We start from the raw sequence: 25,399 nt of genomic DNA, 5'->3' as shown, positions 1-25,399 counted from the left end.
AGGTGTGTGAGATGTTCAGCGCTACAACAACGCAAGTTGGCAACGACCAGTATGTCCAACAACAGGGCACTGACGGAGGGACCACTGAAGTCGTTAGCAAGAACGCGACCGACCTTGACGCACCGCTCCGGGGCGCCCTCCCAGATGGATTACTAAAGGAAAGCGCAGTGGGCAGAACAGCATACCTGAGAGCGTGTCTGTAAAACCATCCACACGCATACGTGTGTGTAATAAAAATAGCTAACGTGTGAGTGCTCCTCACCTGCCAGGCGCCACCCTGACACACATGAACGAATGAATCCTTCCAAGCCAAGAGGTTAGGACCATCACCACCACTTTACAGATGGGGAAACTTGAGGCACAGAGCCATTCAGTAAAAGCCCAAGTCAGTAAACAACAAAACTGGGATTTGAACCCAAACACGGAAGCTCCAGAGCCCAGGCTCTTAACAAACACAATCCACCGCACACACAGCAAGGAAGGGCATCTTTACTGTCTCTCTGGGCAGGTGAGAGGCAGGGGAGGGCCAGGTGCCAGGGTCATGATGGGAACGAGGAACTTCCATGCTTTAGCTGACACACTGCCCTACTGTTTGAACTGTCTGGCAACCAGCGTGTGGCTTCTGTAAGCTTTACATCAATAAAGACTGTTTTTAATAGAATTTTAAAAAAATCAATCAATATAAAATTTTGGGGGGCTGGCCCCATGGCTTAGCGGTTGGGTGAGCATGCTCCACTGCTGGCAGCCCGGGTTCGGATCCCGGGTGCGCACCAACGCACGGCTTCTCCGGCCTTGCTGAGGCTGCGTCCCACATACAGCAACTAGAAGGATGTGCAGCTATGACATACAACTATCTACTGGGGCTTTGGGGAAATAAATAAATAAATAAATAAAATTATATATAAAAAAAAAATTTTTGCCATGCAATCTAAACACAAGCAGGAGCAGGCGAGGATCAGCATCTGTCAGTGCCCCTGAAGGGGGAGCCGGGAGCAGTGCAGGACCAAACTCCAGACCACCATCCCCCCGAGCCACATGCAGAGGGAAGGGGAGGGGCACACCTCTCCCTAGAGGACACGAGTACAGCCCTCTGGCTGTCTGAGGTATCAGATCCGACACACGCCCCACGGGGAGTGAGCTCCCTTTACAGGTGGGGCGCTGGAGGAGGAGATAAGAAGGGTGTGATGGGCGAGGAGACTTGCGGCCCAATCAGTTAAGCAGGCTCAGGAGCTCCAAGTCCCGGGCCTATACACACCTCATCTGGCCCACGTGTCAAGTTACGTAGCAGGTGTCAGCGACCAGAAAGTTCCTGCTTTCTACCCTGTAATAAATACTGTAATAAAAGGCACGTCAGGATCTAGGTTAGCGGGGACAGTGGAAGGGCCACGGGCGTGGACTTGAGCCCCTCCCCACTTCACAAATGTAAGACACGGACATTCGGCTCCTCCTGGGCACAGGCTGTGTCAGCATCGTTTACTAACAGCTGTGGCTGGAGTCAGAGAAAGGGAACAAGGTCGGACTGTGGGTTGGGCTAGCCAAGTTCCAACCCCAGCCCCACCAGCTGTGTGACAAGGATGAAGGGCTTCACCTCTCTGGGCCCGGGGTCTCATCTGCAGAAGAGGGAAGAAGAGTCCACTGTCCTGTAAGGAGGTGTGTGAGCAGGACACCTCAGCCCATGTTAAAGGGGCCCGGGACCGTTACCACTGCCACCAAACCGGCAGACCGAAGCCCGAAACTCCTGAAGATCTTTTACCCCACTCACCACCCACTCTGACCAATCCCTTGTAAAGTTCTGGCGGGTCACGCACTTCTCTCAAGCACCCATGCCACCACTCTGGGCTGGCAGCGCACCTCCCTCCTCACTTCAGTACTGGCTGCCCCCCCCCGGCCCCCCTCCACTCCCACCTCTCATCTGTGCTCCTCGCAGTAGCCAGAGGGGAGGAGAGAGCCAACACTCAGAACCTAACCCCAGCTCTCTTCCAGGCTCCCACCCCGCCCACCCCTCAACCTCATTCTCCGACGCTCCAGCCGCACTGGCTACGCTGCTGTTCCTTGACACACCAAACTCACTCCTGTCTCTGCAGCACCTGCTGTTCCTTCTGGGAGGAAGGCTCTTCCCCCAGATCCTGCACAAGGCTGGCACCTTTGTATCATGCCAGTCTCAGCTGACGTGTCCCAGCGAAGCTCTCCTCCAACACCCCAGCTGTCAGCCTCCCACAGCCCCTCCACCTTCCAGGTGGCTCTCTCACCCTTCTGCTGCCAAGACTCCATCGCATCATTCATCCCCACCTGAAATTATCATAGCAATCTGTTTACTACTTTATCATCCCTGTACTTCAACCTGAACACACACTCCAGCAGAACAGGCCTTCTCAGGCTCTGACCCCAGCACTGGAACACACTGGATGCTCGATAAATATTTGCCAAATGAACAAGTCAATGACTGAATGAATTAATGAATTCTACATCATTTCATATCAAATCTTCTCCCCCTCAGAGGGAATAAATATGTTGTAATCTCCAGAAGAAAAGAATGCCCTTAGGGAACGTGCAATATAATGCATAACCAATCCCACCCAAGGCATCCAAATGATTTCAAGCATGCTGGTGTCCTAAAGAACTTATGACCCAGACAGTAGTGGCTGGGGTCAGAGTGGCCCCCGGCCAGGCTACTGGAAGGACCAGCCTCTCCAGTGGAGCAGAGCCCTTTATTCTTTTGTCTAGGAATGGAGTTTCAGATCAGAAGAAATTCAAATGCTCAAAACCCTCTTGCCCCAAGCATAAAGGTTTAATCTCCTGGCATGAAGTGAGAACTCTTCAGAGGTTGTAGGTTTGAAAATACAGGGCCAGGGCAAGAGAGGAAAAAAATGGAAATGTCAACAGCTGAGAATCGTCTCTCCCTGGTTACACTGAGTGACGAACACGCACAGGGCTCTACCTGGTCAAATGTAAGGCCTGAGGCAGCCCTGCCCACACAACGAGGTAACTGATCGGTTCTTCCGTTTATCCCCAAATCCAAGATGGGGGGAGACCAGTAGCTATCGAATGAATGAACACAAAAAAAAGGACAGAAGACTCAAATCACCAAAGGAATAATCAGTTTAGAAACCGCCAGCCCAACTGTTCGATACTCATTTCTAATGTAAACAGAAGTTCAAAAGAGTCAGTCCCCTCAGGATCACTGAATAATAGATGAGGAAGGTTTCTCTCTAGAGGAATAGTCCAGCTAATACACGAAGAGGAGGATAGAATTACAATGTCACAATTTTTGCAAACCCCAAATGAAATCATAGGCCTAGGCAACGGTCATTTATAGCCGTTAACTCTACAGAACATCACAGAAACAGCCAATGGGCTTTCCACACCTCCTAATTGATATACACAGGCAGCAATGCCTAGGAGAATGTCTTGCCCCCCACCACACACACACACACACACACACACACACACACACACACAAATGTGTGTGTATCCCAAATCTGATCCAGTCTCTAAATTCAACTACCCATTTACAGGAAACTCATGGACAGAAGAACCCATTAAATACCACCAAAGGGACACAGCCAGACAGACTGTGGGAAATCTACAGGACAAATGACATGGCTTTTCTCAACAAATAAACTATAAAAGAAAAAAAAGAAAGAGGGAGGAGGAACCCACAGATTAAATACCACTTAACAGGCATGTGAACCAAATCCAAGAGTGGACCTTGTTGGGTCCTGATTGGAACAAATCAATTCTAAAAAAATATTTATGAGAAGATCTGAAATGTTAACACTAACTGGATACTAGTGATGACAAGTGATTATTGTTATTTTAATCATGACAATAACATTGTCATTATGTCCTTGAAGAATTCTTATCTTTCACAGATAAATACTAAATTATTCAGCTTTTTTTAATTTATTTATTTATTTATTTATTTATTTATTTATTTATTTATTTATGGTGAGGAGATCAGCCCTGTGCTAACATCCGCCAATCCTCCTCTTTTTTTGCTGAGGAAGACGGCCCTGGGCTAACATCTGTGCCCATCTTCCTCCTCAGCTTTTTTTTTAAATAATTTTATTTATTTATTTTGTTTCCCCCAAAGCCCCAGTAGATAGTTGCATGTCATAGCTGCACATCCTTCTAGTTGCTGTATGTGGGACGAGGCCTCAGCATGGCCAGAGAAGTGGTGCATCGGTGCGCCCGGGATCCGAACCCGGGCCGCCAGCAGCGGAGCGTGCGCACACGACCGCTAAGCCACGGGGCCGGCCCGTGAATTATTCAGCTTTAAAATAATCCAGTGGGGACGGAAAGTGGCAGATATATATATATAAAACCAGAGTGGTCATGAGTTAGTAAGAGTCGAAGCTATTCACTTTTTCAAACGGTGTCTAGAGGTGATTAAAAGCACAGGGTGACTGAGAAGGCAGCTCACGATTACTTGCACTACAAGTGCTGACGGTCAGATCACACCTTCCTCCTGCTCAGAACCCTCCCGAAGCTCCACGTCACTCTGGGTGGAGCCCACAAGGACCCCCACCATCCGCCTCCGTCACCTCTCCTCCTACTTCCCCTACTCTGCCCCTGCTCACCGCCTCGAGCGCTGCTGACCACTCTGAAGCTCCTCAAGCGTGCCGCTCTCTCTCACCTCGGGGCCTTTCACTGGCCCTCATTCTGCCCCAAATGCTCTTCCCCCAGATTCCCACATGGCTCCCTGACTCCCCTCTTCACTTCTGCTCCAATGTCACCCCATGAAAGAGGCCTTCCCTGACCACGCTGTCTACCACAGCACTGCATGCCACTGACATCCCATCCTCCTTTATTGCTTTCCACACCTATTATCTCTTGCTGACTCACTATGGTTTTTCACACTTATTACCTCTTTCTGACGGTGGGGGTGGGGGGCATGACATGAGACTCCCTTTGTTTTGTTCATTATGGTCTTCCCAGCTCCCAGAACACTGTCTGTGCAAAACAGGTGCCCAAGAAGTATTTCTGTAATAAATCCAAGACTCAAAAGGGGCATCATCCAGAGGTACGTACCATCCTAGTGTCTGGGGCTCCTTTAAGAGCCATTGTTAGAGAATACTTCAGAACTAGTAAAATTGCTAGCTGCCTAATACAAGATTTAGTCTCCTTCTTTAACTCAGTAATAGAATCTGATTTTTGGCTAAGAACAAGGCCATGTGCAATAAAGACTACTTTTCCCAGATTCCCTTGCAACCACACAGGGAACTGTGACAAGGTTCTAGTCACGAGTCTATAAGCAGAATTATTGTATGCATCTTCCATTAAGGCTTTTTAAGGAGACAGGGGTCCCATCTTCATCCCTTCTTTCCTGCTTGCTAGGACGTAATGGCTGGAGCTTGAGCAGCCATCTTGAACCATGAGGTGACAGGATAAGGATGGGGAGCAAAAACTTAGAAGGAGCCTGGGTCCCTGATAAGAGTGCAGCCCCGGGCTGCTTATCACTGGGCTCCTTTATGTGAGAGTGAATAAACTTCCATCTTGCTTAGGCCATTGTCATTTTGTTTTATATGCAGTTTTCTATTTATGGAGTTGAACCTAATCTTTTTTTTTTTCATGAGGAGGACTAGTCCTGAGCTAACATCCGATGCCAATCCTCCCCTTTTTTCTTGAGGAAGACTGGCCCTGGGCTAACATCCACGCCCATCTTCCTCCACTTTATATGGGATGCCGCCACAGCATGGCTTAACAAGCAGTGCATCGGTGCACGCCCGGGATCCGAACCAGCAAACCCCAGGCTGCCACAGCGGAGCACGCACACTTAACCGCTGCGCCACTGGGCGTCCCCTGAACCTAATCTTAACTGGTACGCCTGGTATCAAAAAGCTATGGTAGACTGGGTGGAACGGGTATAGTCACATATCTATACAAACATGTAAAAACGCCTGTAAATTGAGGACTGTTCCAAAGAAGAGAGAATCACCACGAGCTAGGGGTACATAAAAAGGTATCATGGGGCTGGCCCCGTGGCTTAGCGGTTAAGTGCACACGCTCCGCTACCGGCGGCCCGGGTTCGGATCCCAGGCGCGCACCGACGCACCGCTTCTCCGGCCATGCTGAGGCCGCGTCCCACATACAGCAACTAGAAGGATGTGCAGCTATGATGTGTAACTATCTACTGGGGCTTTGGGGGAAAAAAAGGAGGAGGATTGGCAATAGATGTTAGCTCAGAGCCGGTCTTCCTCAGCAAAAAGAGGAGGATTAGCATGGATGTTAGCTCAGGGCTGATCTTCCTCACAAAAAAAAAAGGTATCATGGAGTTGGGGGGAGAGCAGACAGGGGAGAGGAGACAACCAAGGAGATGATAACACGAGAATCATAAAACTTTCATTAGGTTAAACGGGCTGCTGTCCAAGGATTAGAAACCAGAGTATATAAAGAACACCTACAAATCAGTAAGAACATGAAGCACAGTGATGAACAAGCCATATCCAGAAGAAGAAACATAAATGAAAAGACATTCTGCCCTAGTAGTCTTCGGGGGAATACAAATTAAAAGCACAGTGAGATTCCCCCCGCCCCCCCAAAGCCCCAGTAGATAGTTGTATGTCATAGGTTCACATTCTTCTAGTTGCTGTACGTGGGACTCGGCCTCGGGTTGGACGGAGAAGTGGTGCCTTGGGGCGTGCCCGGGCACTTAACCGCCAAGCCACGGAGCCGGCCCACAATGAGATTTTCACATCCATCAGACCAGCAAAAATAAAAAAGCTTTACAAAACGAAGTGCGACAAGAATATAGAACAACAGGAACTCCTATACATCCTTGGTGGGAATGTTTAGAGAACAGTTTGATGATATTTGGCAAAGTGAGAGATGCTCACATCCCACAACACAGCAATCTCACGCCTAGTTACAGACCCAAAAGAAATTCTCGTCCACGTACACTAAGAAACACGTGTACATGGTAGTACACCTATTTGGTACATGGTAGAAATACGTGTACGTAGCAGTAAAAAATGAATGAACTACAGCTATACCAAACAGTCTGGATCAATCTTAGAATCATAATATTACGCGAAAAATGCAAGTCCCACAAGACTATACAAAGTATAAAGTATATTCGTATAAAGTTCAAAAATAATTCTTTCTAAATCAAAGAATGATAAACAAAAAAAGTTCAAGATGGTGGTCACCTCTGGGAGAGCAGGCAGGAGACTGAATGGGAAGTACCACACAGGTACATACACATTATCGGTAATGTTCTAGTTCTTGGGCGGGCGGTAGGTTAATGGCTGTTCATTATAATAGACAGATTTTTTGCATGGACCAAAAATACCAACATATCGTGCATCAAGGATTATGATTAATCCAATTCTGTGTGCCCAAAGGCCATCTTTAAAAAATGGAATGAAGGGGGCCGGCCTGGTGGCGCAAGCGGTTGGGTGCGCATGCTCCACTGTGGCGGCCCGGGGTTCGCCAGTTTGGATCCTGGGCGTGCACCGACGCACCGCTTGGCAGGCCATGCTGTGGCGGCATCCCATGTAGGGCAGAGGAAGATGGGCACGGATGTTGGCCCAGGGCTGGTCTTCCTCAGCAAAAAGGAGGAGGATTGGCATGGATGTAAGCTCAGGGCTGGTCTTCCTCACAAAAAAAAAAAAAAAAAATGGAATGAAGGGCTGGCCTAATGGTGTAGTGGTTAAGTTCGCATGCTCCGCTTTGGCGGCCCGGGGTTCCCAGGTTTGGATCCCAGGCACGGACCTACACACCACTCTTCAAGGCATGCTGTGGTGGCGTCCCACATACAAAATAGAGGAAGACTGGCACAGATGTCAGCTCAGTGACAGTCTTCCTCAAGCAAAAAGAAGAAGATTGGCAATAGATGTAAGCTCAGGGTTGATCTTCCTCACCAAAAAAAAAAAGGAATGCTTTTAGAAAGAGGTGAGGGAGGATGTACACCAAGTTACTGACAGATGGGACCAATGAGGCAGGAAGTAGGAGTGGGGAGGCTGGAGTAGTAAGAGATGTCTATTTCTTATTTCGTTCTGCTGTCACTTACATATTCATTTCAACAAAAAATGTTTCCTGTAATACAGAAATAAACAAAAGCAGTATAGTCCAGTACAGGAACGCCACAGCCAGCCCACCCGAGACTGCACGTCCACTCCACTACTCCCTAGCCTGGGACCTCTGGCAAGTTATTTCTCTTCTCTGTGCCTCTGTCTCTGCGTCTGCAAAGGGGTGACGACACCAGCGCCTACGTCATAGGGCCACTGTGAAGACGAAATGAGTTGGCTGATGACAAGTACTCATGACAGTTCCTCCACACAAGTTAAGCCCTTAATGAGATTGGCTATTATTATTATCATTAGTCTAACTTCAAACAGCTACATGGGAGATAGGAGCTGAGCAATTATCTGGTCAAGGCCTGCAAATGATCCCGGTCAGTTTAACCCCCAGATGTGCTGGCCTCACTGATCCTTGCAGCCTGTGTAAAAGCCCAGTGCTCTGCCCATCCATCCCTAGTACTTCCTAGGCAGTCGATAAATGGACGTGTGCTACATCAGTTTAACCACCACTTCCTTGGCTGTCTGAACGGACCACTTCTAGATGCCCACCTCGCACGTCCATTCTCCCCTCTTCTTCCTTACTGACCCTTTGTTCAAGGTACTGATAAGCCCAGCTTAAAAAAATGCATTTCCAGGACTTCGTTGGAGTAAGGGGTGGTCGTGTCACAAAGTTCTAGCCAAAGAGACAGAAGCAGAAGTCGGCTAAGATTTCTGGGAAGGCTTTGGTTTCCTGACAGAGGTGTTGTCTCCTTTTCCAGAGCTTTGCTTCCTTAGCCCGTCACAAGGATGTGGGGCTGGAGGTGGAGCGGCCATCTTATGACTATGAAGACTACGGGCAGCAAAGCAGAGAGAGAGGAGCCTGGGCACTGGGGAGACGAGCTGCTGCACCACCTGGTCCTGATGACCTCTGCACTTGTTCTTTCTGGAGAAAATGAACACTCTGGTAGTTTCCAAAGATGGCCCCCAATGGGCCACACTTCCTGGAACTCAAGTCTTCCACTGAAGTCTTCCTGGAACTCAAGTCTTCCACTCAAGTCTTCCGTCAGCCCTCCCACGATGGATGTAGGCTGACACTATGACCCGCTTTAACCAAGGAGATGAGGCTGAAGTGAGGCTGGGCCAGTTCTGGACCTATGCCTTAGAAGGCCTAGGAAGCCCTGGCTGCCACGTGATCCGTCCAGCTACTGGCTGGCGAGGCCACATGGAAGGAAAGGTTCTGAGCCTAGATGGAGAGAGGGGCCCAGCCATCTCCAAGGTGCCATGTGAGTAGAACCATCTTGAGTCTTCCAGCCCCATCCACCCTCTGACAATTGCCACATAAGACACCCCAAGCAAGACTGGCACAAGAGCCATCCAGCTGAGCCTCAGTCAACCACAGATTCATGAGAAATAATACACTGTTGTCGTTTCAAGGCAGTAAGTTTTGGGGTTATTATGGGCTTATTATGCAGCAATAGAGAACGAGAACCAACTTCTATCTGGGTTCACCACTGTACAAGTCTCACGAAGCCAAACATATTTCTTAACTAAAGCACCAGCTGAAAAAGAAACGTGCCAGGGCCAGCCGGTGGCGCAGCGGTTAAGTTCGTGTGCTCCACGTCAGCGGCCCATGGTTCCCAGGTTCGGATCCCGGGTACAGACCTACCCACCGCGCATCAAGCCATGTGTGGCAGGCGTCCCACGTATAAAGTAGAGGAAGATAGGCACAGATGTTAGCCCAGGGCCAATGTTCCTCAGGCAAAAGAGGAAGACTGGCAATGGAGGTTAGCTCAGGGCTAATCTTCCTCATCAAAAAACAAAAAACAAAAAAAAAAGAAACATGCCAATCGACCACAAACCCCAAAAACATCTCTTGCATATTCTGATTTCCAACAAAGACTGTTGATATGAAAAAGCATGAACCTTCTATTTCGTAATAAGTACTCATTAAGCACAACTAATCTGCATTATGGGTGATGAATCTATTAATCACTTTTATAATTAAAAAGCATTTAAAGCAGATGGTTCAACACTGTGCTGGACCCAGTGAGAACCTCAGAAAAACATCTCTCCTATCTGGGCAAGAGGCATCATTATAGTAATGCTAATTCACGTTCATTCTCAAAGGCTTAGAGCTTAAGTTAACAAGGTGGCTAACAGGTTGGATGCCTGCAATCTAATTAAAGGAGGCTATCAATAAAAATAATAATTTGGAAAAAAAAAAACCTAGAAACAGAGGGAATGCACACCAGTGAGGGCCTGGCCGCATAAATGATGGTACACCCCCACCACCATGTGTCACACAGCCACTAAAAGAGCAAATCTGAGCACTCCGTGAGAACGGGGGGGGGGGCGGGGGGGGGGCAGCATTTCCACATGGTGCGGCCATGTGAGAAAAGCAAAAAGCAGGAAAACAAGGGTAATATTACCCCTTATAGGAGAATATTTCCCTTATAGGATTATATAACCATGGAGAAAACCGTGGAAAGACACATACAGTACTTGATTGTCAGCATGCATGAGGGACTGTGGGAGGATGCTGACATGGGGGTGGGGCAGAGAGGAGGAGGAACAGAAAAGGAGCCCAAGAACAAAGGACAGACTGGAAAAAATCACAAAGGGGCTTGAAATCAATTTATAAAAAACATTAACCCCATCTATGGAGTGCTTTCTATGCACTACACAGTGCTAACAAGGTCACCTGATCTCACTTTCATTTCTCATTTAATGCAGGTACTATTCATTATTCCCATTTCCCAGATAAGGAAACTGAGGCCCAGAGAAGATAAGCACTGCACCCAGAGTTTGCAATGGCCTCCCAGGAGGGTCCTCAACCCAACTCCAAAACCACTGCACTGGAGCTCCAAGGACACAGCTCAGCATTGGAGGAGCTGCTCCTTTCACACTTCGCACATTCTTAAAATAGCAGCAGGCCCCTTGGTGCGCTGATGTGTGACGCGGCAGCACACACCTCCGTCCCCATGCCTCATGCTGCTGGGAGAGACCCAAGAGGGCCACTGACCTGCTCCCTGGAGCGTGGGGAAGCCCTGCCCAGGATATTTTTACAGAATCAACTGCTGACACCAGGAGCCAGAAAACAGACGAGGAGGTGTCAGCTATAACACAGCCAGACTCTTGGAGCTCACCATTTAATTAAAACCCGCTCAGCCCCAGAACAAGAATTATAGCGTGTTAAAGCGGGGGAGACGGATCGACTGCACCTGGCCAGTGCATTCTTATTTCCCAGGCAGTCCCTGCCCTCCCCACCACAGACACCAGGAGGACCTGGCCAGGAAGTCGGCTTTCCATGCACACGGGGCAGGGTGTATGGGTGCGGTCTTCGACAAAGCCTTTCCCACTTAAACGAACCTGCACACATCTGTTCATGCCACATACACCCAGGCTCCCCGGATGAGCCACTGCCAGGGCCCGGGCTGCACAGACGGAAGGGGCTGAGGGACAGGCAAGCTGAGTACTGTTGGGTGAGCAGGGGGGGTTGCGTGTACGCCACCTCCCACAGCTGCAGATGTGCGCATATGCTGGCCTTCTACTCAACCCCCGAATGGGGACAGCCACCCATTCACAGATGGACCTGATATCATCAATTCATTCATAAAATAATTTATCCCACACCTTCCACGTGCCAGGGACTGTTCCACAAGGATAGAGACAGAAGTCCCGAGCTCCCGTGGAGCCTACAGTCAGGGGGAGGGGGCAGATCATAAATATATGGCAAGTGATAATAAATGCTATAAACAGATAAAGCCGAGTAAAGGGCTAGAGATGATGCAGAAGGTGCTATTTAAGGAGAGAGGCCGCACTGAAAAGGTGACATTTGCGCAGAGACCTGAAGGTGGATGGAGCTTTGGAGATACAGAAGGAAGTGTTCCAGGCAGAGAGAACAGCCAGGGCAAAGGCCCTGAGGGAGAAGCAGCAGGAGGCCCGTGTAGCTGGAGGACAGCCAGCAGCAGATGAGAAGTCAGAGATAAGGTCAGGCAGGGAACTGGGGGGGCTGGGGGTTGGGGTGGGGGCACAGGCAGAGCTGACATGGAGCACCACTCCGTGCCCAGGCTGTGAGCACATCACATACGTGACTCATTGGAAAGGTGGGTGGGTTGGACTCATTGGAAAAAGCTGCTCCCTATTCCCATTTCATCAGATGAGGAAACTGAGGCCCAGAGAGGGAAAGGAACTCCCCAGAGCTCGTCTGCACCAGGCTGGGATGCTCCACAGCCCCTGGCACAGAAGTCTGCCTCCCGTGGGAACTCAACTCAAGTCAAGGATTCCTTCTCCAGCGAGGAACGTCCTCTGTTTCCTTCTCACTGCCTCAACACTCCGCCCACCCTTCCTTCACACTTAGGAGCAGGCAGGTAAACATTTCATGGGAGAGGAGGAAAAAAAAAAAGAAAAAAGCCACCAGTCTATACCCGAGAAGAAGAAACACAGTTATTAACTTTGTCTACGCTACAAGTCACAACCAGACTTAACACACGCCACTCACCTGGAAGAGGTCCCCAACACAGCCCCGATCACAAAGGAGGCAGGTGTCTGGGAGGCGGCTCCTGTGCCGGGTCTTCTCCTCCAGGTGAAGGCCACCTGCCGAGCCCTGCCCCTGGGGTGGTGCCGCCCCCAGCTGCTGTGGGTGTCTGGAATGCGGAAACGGGAAGCTGCCGTGCCAGCTTCTCACAGCCACTGATCCAACAGCCGCAAGAAGCCGCCAGCCACCGGAGTTCCCCAAGAGACGGCCAGTCTTCAGGAACAGGAGGGTTCCCAAAGAGGGCTGTTGTGCCAACAGTCCCTTTAGGGGAGGGAAATAAAAGGCCTCCTTACTCATCAGACACGTGGTCTGAGGCCTGAATGGGCTTCAGAGAAAGCTCAAAGGTAACAAAAGACAGGCTCGCCTGTTTACCTCCCACCCAGGAACTGGCCACCTGTTCTCGGACCAAGCCCGGGCTGGATCTGCGCCCACAGCATCCCCTGCCCTGGGCTGGCACCTGCCCACTTCATTCACAGCCTCCAATCCAAAGGTGGGCTCCCCTCCCCGCGCAGATGGGGAGCTGGCTCGCAGAGCCACCCAGCTTAACGATTAAGCACCGCCGCTGGGCTCCTCGGCCAGCTTCGGAAGACGGCTGAGTGGCTTTGCCTAATAACCACCACCAGACCCCAAACCCCTTGCTCACTCTGCGCAAGGCACTGTTCCAAGCACTTCATATGAATTATCTCCCCTAGCCCTCCCAGCTCCCCTCTGAGTAGGTACTATTATCACTCCTATTTCACACAGGAGAAAGCCCAGGAACAGAGATCACAGGCTGGAGGTCACACCGCAAGCAAGTGGTGGGGCAGACAGTTAACCCACGCAGAGCGACTCTGGGTTTCAAGCTCTTAACCACTGCACTAGACCTCCTCTCAAAGGAAGACAGATCCCCCCCCACCCGGCCTCAGTTTCCTCATCTGTAAAATGGGGTGAGATGAGGAGTGGGCAAGATCTTAGCCTTAACCCACAAAAATGCTCAAAAATTCTCAGCTGCAGTTATCACACGCTGCCCTCAGGTTCAGCTTATACCTTCAAAATTGGGGTGATCATGGTCACCGATTTTAAATTCAGGGCAGCTGAAGGGAAAACATAACGATTCTTACTGCCCTCTTTTTCATCCACAAAAAAATATACAGAATATCCGTTCTGAGTCAGGCACTAGGACACAGAGGTAAACAAAAACCACACAGACCCTGCCGTCAGGGGGGTTACAGTCTCCTGTGAACAGACCGGCACAAAATACTAAAGGAATGGCAGATACCGCCGGGATAAGCGCTCCCAGTGGGCAGGCAGTGCAGTGTTCTAAGTGCTTTATGGACTGTAACGCACTGAATCCTCCGACAACCCAGAGGGCAATGCCATGACCAGCCCCACCTTAAAGATCTAGAAACTGAGATAGTGCGAGGCTCAGTGGCTTGCCCAAGGTCACACAGGAGCCCGAGCTAGATCCAGGCCTGCACCCCGGCGCTCTGCCTCCAGAGCCCATAACTCCTTCCTCAGCCCCTCTGCAGGGCAAGAGCTTTCCACTGTGTCCACAGCAGCAGCAACAGGCATCCTCAGGAAATTTCAGTCTGCAAAATGGATGGTCACTTGCATCGGTTGTTGGGAGGAGAGGGCAGGGTTATTAAGTGGTATTTAATTATTCAGTGAATAAGTCACATTGAATCTGTTAATAAGAGAGGCCACGATCTTGAGCACTTACCACGTGCCAGCTCCTGGGGGTAAGCACGCGACCCATCCTTTCACCCACACCACCACCCTACCAGGAGGTCCTCAGGGGGGACACTGAGCCTGTGCGAGGAGCACCTTGAAGAAGAACTGGTCAGAAGCAGCAAGAGTGGGACCCAGGTGATTCTGAGCAGAGCGCACGCCCTCAAACACCATGCACGCTGCCCCTCAGACCGCTGCCTCATTACCTAGCTTGGGTCTCCCTGACTTTTCAGACGAAATATCTGTTTTCTCGAAAAGACTGAGAGCTCCTATGGTACAGGGACTCTGTGTACACATTCACGAAGGTGACACGATTAGAGAACAAAAGGCTATGTCCTGATTCAGGCCACTACCAGACAAAGCTGGTGAGTGACACAAAAACATATGGGTACTGTATGTCCACTTCACGTCGCTAACTTCTGAGCAGATCCACTTGCTTGCCTACCCAGTATCCCTCCGTCTCCCAGTCCTTTGCTAAAGAGTACTACAATTTTTTTCCTGTAGCCACTCCCCTCCCAGCAGTGACGAGCTTCAAGGTGAGGATGGTTCCAGCCCCAGCCCCGAGAGTAAATCCTGATTGGCCTTTGGCTGTGATTTCCCCCGGGCACGGTCATGTGTCACAATCCTGGCCAAGGAGATATGAGGGGAATCTAGGAGACAGTGCGTCTAGGGCAGGTTTCCTAACTCTTAGGAGACACATAATGAGTGAGAGATGCCCTCTTTCTGCAGCTGGATATAGCCTTGTGAGGGTGTGATGACTGGAGCTGTGGCAGTCATCTCGTGGCCACGAGGGGAGTCTGAGGACACAGGAGACACACCGAGGATGACAGAGCAGCTTGCCTACAGGCATTGTGGTACTGCTTAATTAGTCAACCCTGGTGCTGCCTACCTATAGGCTTCTTATATGAGATCACAAATCTGATTTCAGGCCAATTTCAGCTGGGTTTCCCATTATAGTAGATCAGTGGTTCTCAAAATGTGCTCCCAGGTCCAGGAGCACCAGTTATTGTTAGAAATGCAAACTATCAAGCGAGACCTAGTGAATCAGAGACTCTGGGTGGGGCCCGGTCAACTGTGTTTTAACAAGCCCTTCAGGGGATTCTGATTCTGCTCAGGTTTGAGACGCACTGCAGAAGCACAGCGATTAAGAGTTCAGAGTAAGGCTTCTGGGGTCAGCCTCCCTGGATCCAAACCACGTCACCACCATTTTCTAGCTGTGTGACCTTGGGCCAGTTATTTAAATTTATTGCCTCATCTGCAAAAGACGAATAATAAGAGTACTTATCTTACAAGGTTGTTGAGAGGCTTAACTGAGTCACTTCATGAGAAGCTCCTAGAAGCGCCTAGCAGAGTGGCTCGCATACCGTGGACATTTTATCAATTACCCATTTGCTGCTGCTGTTGTCGCTATTACTATTGTTTGCAGCCAAAAGCATACCAAGTGACAACTGCCTGACTCAGCTCCCCCAAAGCTGGATCCACAGCCCCTTTATGTTTATTTCACCCCCCGAGGACGCAGCCCAGTACCCTGGGTTCCAGAGACTGGGACTCTGGTCAGCGCACGGGTGTGACACACAGAAGGGGCTGAAGGCTTTCTCGCAAGTCCAGACCTCAGCTCCTCAGACCACCTCCCGCAGCCCAGGCCTCCGGGGTCCAGCAGATCTGCCCACGGACACTCCAGCCTGGGCACTCTGCCAGTAGCTCTGCCCAGTTACCGATCCCAAATGCCCACAAGTTCTGCCCGGCCCTGGAGAGCACCCCCACCGTGAGTCATGCTGAACATCCAGCCAGAGTCCAGGGGTGCCCTTCCCTCTGCGAGCTATCTGTGATTTCAAAACTGGTAGCACCAAGACGTAGAAAGCCAAAGAATGACTAATGCCACCCCCAGGTAAGGTCCCGGGAGGAAGAGGCAGCCTACTGTCAGGCTCAACAGCAAGACTGGGGACGGGGCGGGGGGAGGGGCAGCCATTTTGGGCTCACTAGTGTCACTGACACTGCTGGGCCAGTCACTGAGAGAACAGTGGGAGGAGGGCGGGGAAGGAGGTCCCGACCTCTGACCACCAACCCTTGGGGGGTGGGGGGCAAGAAAGGATTGGTCAAATTCCTCGGGCTCTGCAAAGGAAGCTAACAGGCGGAACCTCATAAAATTGCCAATATTCAACCATTCTTGACCCACAAAAAGACAATTTCATATGGTTCAACCTAATAAAAGCCAGGACACTCACTCAAATAATGCGATGTCACAGAACTGGTCACCAGCAAGGAACTAGCATGGCAGTGGCCTCTGGGAAAGGGAAGTGGGTGCCTGATTTTTGTTCCTTTGTGGGGTCACTATTCAAAATTTAATGAAATTTAATAAATTAATCAAGCCTGCAGTATTTTCCCATCTCAGACAAAAGACCAACTTGTCCTGGATCCTAAGAGATCTGCAAACCCATCACCTCTCTGCCCTCGTCCCCTCTGCCTCTCTCCCCCTTGACTCCGCTCCAGCCATACCAGCCTCCTGTGAGCTCCTCAATCTTACTGTCAGGCCCACGGTCTCAGGACCTTTGCACTGGGTGCTCCTTCTGCCCAGACTCGTCCACTGCTCACACTGCCTCACCTCCTTCAGGCCTGGACTCAAGTCACCTCCCAGGGAGGCCATCGCTGGCCATCCTGTCTAAAACCACAACACCTTTCACCCTAATACTTCATATCCCCTTCCCCTGCTTAATTTCTTCCACTTAGCTCTATTACCCCCATGCACAGTACACGTCTCACTTATTTATCTTGTTTACTGTCTGAATTCCCCACTGGAATGAGAGCCCCGGGAGAGGAGAGGCCTTGTCTGTCTTGCTCACTGCCGTCTCCCTAGTACCTAGAAGAGTGCTCAGCTCCACGAATACCTGTGGCATGAGTAAGTTTAAAACTCAGATGCAGCATCCGGATTGGGGGTTTGTGGCCCTCAGATCCAACACATGCAGGTCTACACGGGAAACACGGAAAAATCAAGGTGTCTAAACTGGTGACAGCGCTCCAAATGTTCTCTCCACACTGGACTCATCTCAGAGCCTTTGAAAGAAAAAGAAAGGCCAGAATGGAAGCGGGTGCTGGGGACAGAAGTTTCTGGAAGCTGGAGGGGCTGTAGGACTTCCCCTGCTTTCCTCCTGCACACCGAGCGTGGTGAGATTAAGAGGGCACTGGAGAGAAGAGCTGACCGCCAGGTGGACCAAACGGCACCAGCCTCCAGCGGGATCAGACCAGAGCTCCTGCCCCCTCAGCCAACCCCCCTACCTGGCAAGCCAGCGATAAGCAGAAACGCCCAAAGGAAGGTGCCTTCTGTCCCTGCCACTTCCACACGAGGATTTCTGCATCCCTCGGGGTCGCTGTGGAGTCGAGACCCCCAAGAACAAATGCAAGAGGAGACTCCGCTCGAGGTGAGGGGGTGCGCATGCGTGGTAAAGGGGCTGTAACTGCCGGCTTGGGGAGACACAGCAGCAGGTCCCAGGCACCGCCACAAGCTGCGTCTTGCCCCTCTCGTTTGTATCAAATTCAAAACTGAAAGGGGCGCGTTCCCCACCTGCTGCCTGCCACAGCAGCGCTGGAGGCAAACCAATGCTGGATTCTGGTTCCTGTGGGGCCTTAACAAAGACCCATCAGAGGACGGATCTGTGCATGAGTGTCCTGAGGGCAGGATGGGGGGAGGATCGGAGGCCTCTTGTTGAAACTCGTCTTTGGAAAAAATGTGGGAGGGGCCCCACGGTCAGGTGCTGGAGGGAAACAGATCTCAGGGAAGAGGGACCCCCTCGAAGTGACTCGGGGCCAGTGCCACCGTGGCCGGTACTCAAAGCAGCTGGGGAAGCGTGGGCCCGCGGGAGCCTCGGCCGTGTCCTCACTGCTGCTGGACGCTGCTTTACCAAAGGGGTTTCCAGAGGCTGGGGCCAAGTGTTGACTCATATAATGAAAAAAACAACCGGTTTTTATTATATAAGTGGACTGGGCAGAGGCAGAAAATTACCCCCCACAAACACTTGAGCTTGAAACACACAAATGCTGAGTGAAATTTGTTGTACTTGTTTGTAACTTTTCATGATGAGACATTTCAAACAGGCAAAGGTGAAAAGAAGAGTCTAATGGCCCCCGTCCGCCAGCTTCCTCAGCTATCAGCTCCTGGTCCATCCCATTCCGTCTCTTTATTAGCCCATACACGTGTCCCCCTCCACGCCCTGACCGTCCGCACTGATTGAAGCAAATCCCAGACATCTTAACAGTTCACAGGTATTTCAGAATGTATGTCTCAAAGATAAGGACTTGTTTCTTAAGCAGACCCACAGTATCATTATCACATCTAAAAAATTAACAAGAATTCCTTAATAACATCAAATCTGCAGTTCGTTTTTGTTGTTTTAAAGAAAGAGGAAGTGCAGGTTCCGGAATCATAGACAAACCCCACGCCCAGACTGGTGTTCGAGCCTCCAGGCCGAAGGGGCCCGGGACCTGATGCAGGCTCACTCCAGACAGGAGATCCGAGACCACACGGGAGTGGAGAAGCTGGAACTAGTCAGGATGGTCCTATGTGTCCACCCCATTCGCCCATCTGTCCGTCCACAGAGAGACCGCAGAGTGGGGTATTTAAGAGCCCGGACTCTGGAGCCAGCGGCTGGGTTTACACCTGGCTTTGATGCTCACCAGCTGTGTGCGCTTCTGGGGACCTCAGTTTCCTCATATGGGAAATAGGAGTAATGACAGTACCCACCCCATGGAGTCGTTATGAGGATTAAATGAAATATTGCATGAAAAGCACTCAGCGCCGTGCCTTGTCCACAATAAAGACATCATCATTAACTCAGCCAAGAAACACTTACTGAGCATCTTTTACTGCTGGGCACTGTCCAGCAGGAGGAGATAAGAGGAGTGAAGAGGTTAAAACCCTCATGATTCACCACCTGGGGACAGGGACTGGCACCAGGCCACCACCTGGGGACATGAACAGACTCAGAAGTTCCAGCACCTGCCTTGTTTGGGTGGGAGGCCCAGATCCACCCCACCCCTGAGATGGGGAACCCTGAACCAAGAGAGTAACTAAAAGTCTAGAAGCATGACTCGCAGAGATGAAAGAGGAAACCACTGTGACGTGCCCTCCCTTCTCCCCCTCACCCAGGAAGGCCTCCCTGGATCAGAGCAAGGGCAAGATTCACAGCTGGGTGAGCGCTGCTGTGGCTGAGCTCACAGCGAGATGCCACAGCTCCCACAGGAGGCCACAGCCGCCAGGGACAGTCAGCAGACGAAAGAGAAAGGAGGCTTCACCCCAAAGAAGCTGTTCAGAACAGGCTTTCAACAGGCTGGGCCCTTCCTTGCCTCCCTCACTCTCCCTGCCCTCCCTCCCCAGTCCCCAAAGACCCTCTCTTTGCTGGGAAGTAAGGCCTGTCTCCACCGCACCTAGAGTTCAATGTGAGGACTGTATCAGCCAGTCACTCAGGTCTAAACCAGCATCGCAGCACCCACAGACACCCCAGGATGGCTGCTGACAAACTCTGGGAATCCACTGTGCAATTAGTCCTTCCTGTGGTTTTTATAGCTCAAAATTCAGACCCCATGCCCCTCAAACGCTCACGCAGCACATACAACAGAGATTTAAGGGTATGGTCTCCAGACCCGAGTTCAAATTCTGCCTCCATCACTTCCCAACCTTGAGTGAGTGGCCTCTCATTGCCAGACCTCAGCTTCCTCATCTGTCAACGGGGATGATCATAGTCCCTGCACCCCAGAACCCAGGTCACACACGCCCAGCGCTAAGCACAGAGCCAGGCCCACAAGGCGCCTCTGATGGCCAACAGCTGTGAGGCTGCTATAGCTGCCTATGATAAATTCGCTCTTCATCACTCATCTGCCCTTTTCCACCAAGACAGCACAGGGCCAGCACCTCTGATCCACCCCTGTGGACTACCACCCTTGATTTACATGCGTCTCATACCCTGGGCCCACACTGTCCAGGACATGTGGCTACTGAGCACTTGAAACGCGGCCGGTGGGGCCTGCTGGGTGGCGCAAGCAGTTAAGTGCGTGCGCTCCGCTGCGGCGGCCCGGGGTTCGCCGGTTCGGATCCCGGGTGCACACCGACACACTGCTTGTCAAGCCATGCTGTGGCGGCGTCCCATATAAGGTGGAGGAAGATGGGCACGGATGTTAGCCCAGGGCTAGTCTTCCTCGGCAGAAAAAGAGGAGGATTAGCAGATGTTAGCACAGGGCTGGTCTCCTCACACACACAAAAAAAAAAAGAAACACGGCCGGTGCAAACGGCGATGTGAAGGCATATAATACACGTTGTATTTTGAAGACTTAATGTGAAACAAAGAATGTAAAATATCTCAATGATATTTATATTGATTACATGTTGAAATGATACTACTTTGGACTAAATAAAATATATTAAAATTCATTTCCTCTGTTTCTTTTTACTCTTTTCAATGTGGCCCCCATAAAATTTAACATTACATATATGGTCCACATTGGTGGCTCACATTATATTTCTAAGGAACAGCAGTGCCGCAGACCCTTGAAAACCAGTGTCTTCTTATTCAACTTCATATTGTCAGTGTCCCCAGCACGGGACCTGGCACACAGGCTAAGTAGAAAACAGTGTTTCACAGGTGGCTGGATGAAAGATGCTCTCTATACTTCTGGTCTTAAAAGCTCCCACCACTGTCCTCACACCTAATCAGGCTTGCCCTCCATTCAAAATATTTAACAAGCCATAAGTCCCAGGCTACAGCAAATCAAAACCGACACAGTCACGATGGCTAGAGCAGGGCCCTGGCATCACCACTTTAGTTGCTAGACTGGATTTTGATATTCTAACAGTCCATATCGCTGGCCTGCTGCTTAGAAACACTCTTTCCCCTGCCAGCCCAAGTCCCCTTGCCAAGCTCACCCCAACGAGACACTGGCCTCGTTCAGTCTCCTTCGACACCACGCCTCGCTTCTCATTAACCTGTGTCTGGTGTGGCAGCCGAGCAGTCAACCTTGTTTTATGTGAGGACAGGCTCTGCGGAGGGGCCTTCAGTTTTGAACAACCAACCAAACATCCCCACAGAAATGGACCCCATCGTGTCTTACTGTCTGTGGAAAGGATGGCACAACGCCCCCGGATCACTCCTGCCGCCCCGTGAATGAGGCACTAAACACAGTTCACAGAGCTCTGCATGTCCAACAACATGGAGAGGAAATGCTGCTTCCGCTTCCTAACCTGCCTCAGCCCCGCACAGAGGGCTGGGAAGAGGAGTCCGGCATGCGGGCGAAGAGCCTGGAGTCAGCTTCCTCATCTGTAAAGTGAATTCCACCCACTTACCTACTTCACTGGACCCTTGTGTGGATTGTGAGGAAAAGTGTGAGATGCTAAGAAGAGCGCCCAGTACAGAGTCAGCGCTAGGAAATGTTAATTGCTATTATTATCGTTATCACTATTTTACAAAAATTAAAGTAGCGTGAACTTGAAAAATGGGAATCCACCCTCCTCCAGCCACAAGGATACTGTTTTTGTAGCAAACTCAGTCCTACCTCTGGGCCTTTGCACTTGCTTTTCCCTCTGCCTGGAATGTTCCTCCCCTGGCTCTTGGCACAGCTGGTGCCTCCTGCTCATTCACGTCTCAGCTCACGTGATGCCCCCTCAGAGAGGCGTGGGAGGCCTTCCCTGACCATCCACGCTAAAGTAACCAACTGCTCCCCACCACCAGCCTGCCCATCAGCCACTCTCTATCCCCTCACTGTGCGATTGCCTCCAGGGAAACCATGTGAAACTACCTTGTTTATTGCATGTCTCCCCAGCTAGAATGTAAACCCCAGGCGGGAAAAGATCTTGTCTGTCTTGTTCACTGTCCAGAGTTTATGCTTTTAGCCACTGTGCTATACTGCCTATGTACCAGGATGCTTACTGGCTGCGTGTCTGCAAAGGTAAAAGAAATCCCAGAAACAACCTAAATGTCCAGCAATAGGGGAATGGTGGAATAAAGCATTCTCCATACTGAAGAATGCGGGTCTAGCTGTTAAAAAGAATGAGTCAGGGGGCCGGCCCCGTGGCCTAGTGGTTAAGTTCAGCACGCTGCACTCTGGCAGCCCGGGTTTGGTTCCCAGGCCTGGACCTACACTACCATCGGTGGCCATGCTGTGGCGGCCACCCACAAACAAAACAGAGGAAGACTGGCACAGATGTTAGCTCAGGGCAAATCTTCCTCAGCAAAAAAAAAAAAAAAAAAAAAAAAGAGTCAGATCTGTAGGAAATGACTTGAAGGGATATGCCCTATTACTAACTGAAAAAATCAAGTTACAAATATGAGTGGCCTGATCCCTACCCCTTCTTTTTTAAGGAGTGGTGAGGGAGAAGGAAAAAAACAGTCACAATGTGCCTATATACCTCCATACAAGCACAGAAAAAGGTAAGTGAGAGCGTCTACCCAAATCACCAAGGGCAGAGGCATATCCATTTTGGTCACAACTACATCTCCAAAACCTGACAGTGGATACTTAATAAACACTCACTGTCTGAATAAATGGTTATCTTCGGGGGTGGGATTTTGGAGCGCAAGGCAGCACTTGTTATTTCCTTGTACGTCTCTGTATTGTTTGACATATTACAACAAGCACATATTTCTTTACATAACTTTTTTAAAGCCAAATTCAACTGATTCTCACACACACACGAAAGGCCATGAACAGTCCTGAGAACCAGGAGCAGTATCAGTCTTAAAGAAAGCACAAACGCATGAACTGGTCCCAGGCCGCCCATTCTTTTTTTTTTTTTTTTTTGGTGAGGAAGATTAGCCCTGAGCAAACATCTATTGCCAATCCTCCTCTTTTTGCTGAGGAAGATTAGCTCTGGGCTAACATCTGTGCCCATCTTCCTCTACTTAATATGTGGGATGCTGCCACAGCATGGCTTGATGAGTGGTGTACAGGTCCGTGCCCAGGATCTGAACCTGTGAACCCTGGGCCACTGAAGCGGAGCACACGAACTTAACCACTACGCCACCAGGCCAGCCCGAGCCACTCATTCTAATAGCTAAAAACACTTTTCTTTAAAGGAAATCACTGCTTGCTTCTTTTATTAAAACATAAATACATTTAATTTAGATTTTGCCAATTAAACATATAACAAAGTTAAGCTGGTACCACAACCTATGTCATTTTTCAAACCTAAGTTTGAAATATATCAGCAAAATATGTTTTACAGAAAAAGAAAAGGCACCCATCACTGCACATTCTAAATTCCATGTTTGATTTACCACCTAACAACTGCGATGTCTGAAAAGCAGGCTCCCGTTGAACTCTTCGACCACCCCACACAGACTGCTAAAAACCCATGTGCTGTTGTCACTAACAATTAAGACTAAGATTTTTTTAAAAGTCACTGCTTTATTGCCTCAGATTACAAAAACCCTTAGGTGAATTTGGTGCCATCACAAATCTGATTGACACCATGGGTTCCCATCCTCAAGTGAAATCACAATGAAAGGTTTCTGCCACAGACTCAACCTAAACGGAGATCTAATAAATTCCCTTCCCAGCCTCTTCCAGGGTGTGAGAGCAGCCTCCTGAACTGCCCAGGATGGCCACCTACCCACGCAGGATATGCTAACCCGCTGACACGGTGTAACTTTTCAGAAAGAAATGAACGACTCAGCCGAGCTTTGCCACACTAAAACTGCAGAAATGGGTCCCCTGAAAGCCAGGCCTTAATGTCACACCTGTGGCCACTGCAGTCTGGCCAAGTCCATACTGTCTTCTCTGCCCCTTACTAACACAATGTTTTACATACATGAATCCTTGAAGACTTAAAAGAAACAACTCAACCTTGTCAGAACAGGCTACCTCCAGTGGCCAAAAAGGACTTGCAGTGCCCACGAGATGGGACACCAAGACAGGCCAATGAAACGGCAGCTCCATCCTTCATGCCAACCTACTGGACCTGGGAAGGCTGGGGGAGAAGAGCACCTCCCCAGTTTCTGGCTTGGGCCACGGTGTCAATGCTGGCCCACTTGCCTAGATGACGGCAACTGGGCCTGGGAGAAGGAGTTTAGGTTGAATATGTTGAGTTCACGGTGCCCAAGGGACAGTCACGAGGGGACATCAAGGAAGCACACGCTCCACGTCCAGAGCTGGAGCTCAGGGAGCTAATATGACTCTGAGACAGAGTCAAGTGCTGGCAGCACCGGGACAGTATGTACAGCACCAGCCTGGGAGGAGGAGTATACGAGAGCCGAGCAGGGGCTGCTCAGAGCAGGTCAGCGCCTTCTCTTCTCAGGCCCCTATACTGCCGTGCATTCCACAATTCAACCTTTGATGAACACAAACTGGGGGGTGGGGACACACACTAACCTTGCCTGTTCTACCCCGTAAATACAAACAGAAGCTGCAATGGCTTATCAAGAAAAACAAGATACGTTTATTATTTGCTTACTATGCACTCGGCCCTGTGCTAAACACTAAACATGAAGTATCTCCTGGAATCATCCAAACAAGCCTGGCACAAAAGTCCTATGACTACCATGTCACAGATGGGACATTGAGGCTGGGAGTGAACGTGTGGGGGAGCTCAGGGCTGTCATGTCACAGCCCACAGTTAGGCAGTCTCTGGGCCATATGGAGAACACTGAAGAAGAACAATTATAATACATGAGAGCTGCTACTCAGCGAGAGATGGCTCTGCACTGGAACACAATCTCGGCAAAGCCTTACAACCCCCTGAGGCTGATACTGTTACCCCATTTCACAAACGAGGAACCTGAGGCTGCAGGAGAGGAAGTCAACTAGACCAATTTTGAGGCTGGTCCACTGGGGAGACGAAGACTACAGCCAGGGCCACCACCCTCAGAGGGTCTCAAGGACGCTGGGAAAACGCTGAATAAATGGTACCATTTATTGAACGCTGACTATGTGCCAGCTGCTGCTCTAAGCACTTTACACGTGGTGTTCTCACTGCATCCTCAAAACAACTCTATGAGGTGGCTGCTAGTAAAATCCTAATTTTAGATAGGGAAATCGAGGCACAGAGAGGTGAAGTCAGTTGCCCAAGGTCACACAGCTGGGAAAAGGCAGAGCCTAAATTTGAACCTCAGTCTCTCTTGCCTCCCAAGCCACAGCTCTTAACAAAATAATGTCAGTTAACAGCAGCCACCTTGCT

General features: G+C 50.2%; 1 protein-coding gene across 10 annotated transcripts in view; it reads right to left on the bottom strand.

Moving 5' to 3' along the window:
- Positions 1-25,399, bottom strand: part of SIPA1L3 (signal induced proliferation associated 1 like 3) — a 239,273-nt gene that overhangs the window by 212,486 nt on the left and 1,388 nt on the right. For 3 of the 10 annotated variants that reach the window (XM_058529165.1, XM_058529168.1, XM_058529172.1), the window contains exon 1: positions 17,518-17,756. The exons of the other annotated variants lie outside the window; for them this stretch is intronic. The gene's annotated coding sequence lies outside the window, so the exon portion shown is untranslated. Of the gene's footprint in view, positions 1-17,517; positions 17,757-25,399 lie in introns of those variants that run through there. 10 annotated transcript variants of the gene reach the window in all.

Source organism: Diceros bicornis, chromosome 34, assembly GCF_020826845.1.
Source record: "Diceros bicornis minor isolate mBicDic1 chromosome 34, mDicBic1.mat.cur, whole genome shotgun sequence".
In the NCBI taxonomy this organism is placed as follows: domain Eukaryota; kingdom Metazoa; phylum Chordata; class Mammalia; order Perissodactyla; family Rhinocerotidae; genus Diceros; species Diceros bicornis.
This window is presented reverse-complemented; position numbering and strand designations above follow the sequence as displayed.